Source organism: Eleginops maclovinus, chromosome 9 (genome assembly GCF_036324505.1).
Source record: "Eleginops maclovinus isolate JMC-PN-2008 ecotype Puerto Natales chromosome 9, JC_Emac_rtc_rv5, whole genome shotgun sequence".
In the NCBI taxonomy this organism is placed as follows: domain Eukaryota; kingdom Metazoa; phylum Chordata; class Actinopteri; order Perciformes; family Eleginopidae; genus Eleginops; species Eleginops maclovinus.
The window spans coordinates 2,083,619-2,088,263 of record NC_086357.1 but is presented as its reverse complement, the minus strand read 5'-3'; positions in this window follow the sequence as shown (position 1 = coordinate 2,088,263).

Here is a 4,645-nt window from a genome sequence, read left to right as displayed (position 1 = left end):
AAGTGACGTCATTTCAACACTTTTCGATTCGTACCCACACACTTGAATTCGTGTCCACAGGAAAGATTCGTCGTAGAAATTAGAGTTCGTAGTCGTAGCTTTTAGATTCATACTCGCATAAAAACAATCCTAACCCTAATTTTGGGTACAACAATTTAATTGACATACAAATGTTTAACATTACGAATACGAATGGCTACAATCATACACACATCTTTTTGACAGCGATCTTACTCCATAAGGAGGGGCTAGCTCACGTGTTTGTGTGACGTGGCACTAGACGGTGGCCATTACAAGTAGTTGCGTGAAGGTTTCGGCGTGTTGTGTTGTGTTAGTGTGCGTAAATGACGGTGAGTGTTGTCCACAGAACTGTTTGTTATGTTGTTCCTTAATAATTATTATTAAGGTGTTAAACTAAAGTTCATGTGGATGAATGTTTGTGAGGTTACATGTGAGATGTTTAGTGTTTACCGCTAAGTTTTAGACGTATTGTTTCGCTAACCCGATTACCGGAAGTAGCATGTCTGTGGCGTGTCAGAATAAGAGCATCGGCTGCCTCTATGTTTATTGTTTAAGTATGTATAGTTAATTTTATATTCATGTTTTGTGTTCATTTCTCTTGTAGGAAGACCACACATACACATCAGGCTTGGAATTTCATCATTTTAGGGGCAAGGCACTTTGGTGTCACACATTTTTTTAGGACACAAAGGCCATTGAGGGAAGAAATAGGATTTGGAGCTTACAAATAAATAACTTCACTTTCTGATAAGAAAAACACACATTCAAACATTATATCATATAGGCCTATGCCTCCTTTGATGGATGGAAATTGAAATACTCTACTTTGAATAATTAGTGTTTGGTATGTTTTCTATCTACTACTTCTCCCATTCAAAAATCCAAATCAAATCAAAAATTCTATTAATATGTAACAAATATATTTAATTTCAGAGCAGAAGAAACAGCCTTCAAGGGTCAAACTCTGTACATAAATCATTCAGCAGTGCACAGTGAAGTTCAAACATGCAACTGTATGAACAAGCAATACTTTGACATGCAAATGTGTGTGTGTGTGTGTGTGTGTGTGTGTGTGTGTGTGTGTGTGTGTGAGAGAGAGTCTCTTTAATCTGACTCATCACTTGAGGATGGACATAGGGAGGTAAGTGGAGTAGGGCTAGCTTCCTGTGGGTCAGGGTTGAAGTTCAGTCTTGGCCCATATGGTTGAATTTTTGGTCTCTTTCTCAAGAGGCCAGCTGCCCACCATCTTGCCACTGCCTCCTCGCTCTCGTATGCAACAGGGTCACAGCCCTGGGATTTGATTAAAAGGAGATCCTCGATGGTCGGAGTCTTAAGCCTTAAGCGCCAGTCTCCTTGCATACGCTTCATTGTGGAAAACTGGCGCTCCACTTGAGATGTGGAAACGGAATACCAGGACGATCCTGACGAGATGTAGTAAGTTGTGGTACTTGCTGTCCTTTTCCGCATCCTCATCCAAAGCACAAGGAAGGCCTCCCTCTTGTGGTGCCGCACAATATCATATTTGGCTTTTAATCATTCCCTCTCCACCTCTGCCACATTGCAGCCATTACCGGTGAGAAGTGGCTCGAAATGCTCGCAATGCTTACGCAGCTAACTGTCTCCATACTGCTGAATGGCACTGACGTTATCTTCAGCTGGCATGTTAACAGGATCGAAGACTTCAGCAGCCAGGAGCACAGGATCTGTGGAGAATGTGGAGAAACGCTGACCAATACATGCAGTGATGGTGTTAACTATTTCACTCCTTTGGCGATGGAAGGCCTCAGCAGATGTTGATGAGGTGCTGATCTCCAATCCCTTGTACATAAAGACACCAGTGTGGCCAGTGTTGGTGAAGGCAGTGATGACAGGGTGCAGGTAGGGGCCAGGTTGTTCCTTCTGTTTCAGCAGAGCAGCCTGGGAAGCCATGACCCTACTCCTGACAGAGGAAAGGGACAGCTCATCTGACTGGAAGTCAATGGAGAGCTCTGCCAGGTCCGCCAGCAGATCCTGGTACAAGGCCATGTAAAGGACAAACTTGGATTGATGTTAGTTGCCGCCAGTAAGCCTTGAGCTTCTGCTTATCTGGTCCAGAATCCTCCTGCCTTTCCAGAAGATGTGCTATGATGCATCTGTAGTTGGAGGCGAGGGAGGATAAGGCCTTTCGCCTGTGGTTTATCCATCTTGTGCCCTGAGAGCGACTTGGCTTCATGATATGCTCTTCAAGAGCCTCTCCAATGGCCTTGAGCTCCTTCCATGTCTTGCGGGAACGACGGTACATGGAGTAGAGGTGCATGAGCAGCTCATCAATCTGAGGCGGAAAAAACATAAGCGAATTCTTCCACACTGTGATGGTGTAAACAATAGTATACAAGTAGAACATGTAGCAAAACCTTACTAAACAATTTTTTCAAAGTGTATTGTTAATTAAACATACCTGTGTGAAGTAAGAATCTTTAAAAGCACCCTTCAGACACAGCTCAAGCCTGTGGGCGACGCAGTGCACCTTGATCATCCACAAAGCGGATTCCTGATGGAGATGGGTAAGGACACCGTTGTCGTCCCAAAATTGACAGAAGCCCCATCAGCTGCTGTTGCAGTTAAGCAGTTACTGAGGTTAAGATGGTTCTCCTTGGGGGGCGCCTTAGAGCCGCGGACCAAGATGGCAGCTTAGAGTGGGTGCTCCTCGCAATTCCGCTAAAAGTCCTAGTTTATTAACTATTAACACTTCTAACTGGTTCTACAAGATGTCTAAACAAACAACGCTTAAAGACTGTGAAAGCAGCTCCATATCTCGTGGCTCTCAGAGACCCAAAACTACAACTAATGCGGTAGCCGATGATGCTAACGATGCAGCCAGCCCACGGAGTGACTTAGCTGCGGTGCTAGAAGAACTGCAGTCACTCCGTACGACCGTCACCGCGATGAATACCAAGATAAGTACTCTCGATGGCTTTGGGGCAAAACTCGAAAACGTGGAGAGACGCATAGCTGAGATGAATAGCTCTGTCGATGCTGTGCAGAAGAGTTTTGCGGACCTTCAACAAGATATCATTGCTAATGCTAAGCGGCTCACGGAGGCCGAAGGGCGCATCGGAGACACCGAAGATAGCCTGCAGATTGTGCATACGGAGCTGACGGACGCCGCTAAACGCATCACTTATTTAGAGTCTAAGACAGAAGACCTAGAAAATCGTGCCCGGAGAAAGAACCTAAGACTGGTAGGGCTCCCCGAAAATGCTGAAAAGACCCAGCCTATGACTGATTACATCCAGTGTATGTTGCCGGTCTGGCTGGGGGTCGATGCCGCCAAGTCGTTCACCTTGGAAAGAGCGCACTGCACTTGGGCAAGACCAAGACCAGATCAGAGCAGAGCCGTAATCATCCGATTTCAAGACCGTGAGTTTGTCTTCAACACATCCAAACAACGCTCGCCCACTCATGATGGTCACAAAATCTTCTTTGCTCAAGACGTATCAGCGGAAACCATGAAGGCACAGAGCCCTTTTATTGCAGTGAGGAAAAAATTCATTGAAGCTGGAACTTTTCGGGGATTCACCCTACGCCCTTGCAAGATGAGGGCTCTTCACAACGGGAAGATAGTTCTTTTCTCTGCACCAGAAGAAGCTGAGAACTTCATCCTAAACTCCTAAACTTCTGAATGCCGAGGAGTATAGGTAGTTTACAGAATGACTGATAGGTGCGCAGTAGTTTAATATAGGTTGTGCAAAGTTGGATTTGTGTATATTCTGTACTTTCTAACTTATTTTATGCAGAGCTGCTACTACTATACTTGGTGGACACTTTATTTTATGCACCTTCTATCGACCGATACACTTGTTTATTTAACACAGGCTTCTAAGGGCAGTTAAACCAAGAAAGTTTAAGTAAGGGAAGGGGGGGGGGGGCGGAATTCAAAGGTTAAGTGTTTCTTTGTGTATGTGTATATGTCGGGTTCGGTTTGTGTTGTTTTCATCTATTGTTTTTTTTTTTTTTTTTTGCTTTGTGTTGTCACACTCAACATGGTCATCTGTCTCACTGTACATGAACCAACATGGAAAGTCCAAAACTGTCTGATTTAAGATTTACAAGCTGGAATGTCAGGGGACTCAATAAGCTAACCAACTCGCGCCTTTCATGTTAGGGCAAAAACTGAGTAGAGAGGAGAAACTAAAAACTCCAAAAACATCTCTACTGCATCTCCTACTGCTGCTCCCACCACTGCCACCATATGTGAGGGACCAGGGTATGCAAAAAACAAGAGATGCAGGTAAACGTTGCAAAAAAGTAAGGATTTTATTTTACCCAATATATATACAAGTTTTAAAATGGGTAATAAATCGGTTAGGATGTAAATCAAAATTAAATAATTTATAAGATAAACAGATATAGTATAAATCTTAATTAATGGCAAACTTGTTTCATTCCAGGACCAAATCATAGGGTTGTAAATGGGCCTGTAAAACTGTATATGGACATTTTTTGGATCAACCAAATTGATATACCTTCTTTGTAGACATCAGAGAACAATTTAAAATACCAGATAGATGCATTCTATGGACACTTTAACTTTTCTCTTCAGAGATTCCCTCCCTACTTTCTGTGGAGAACACAGCAGCTGTGC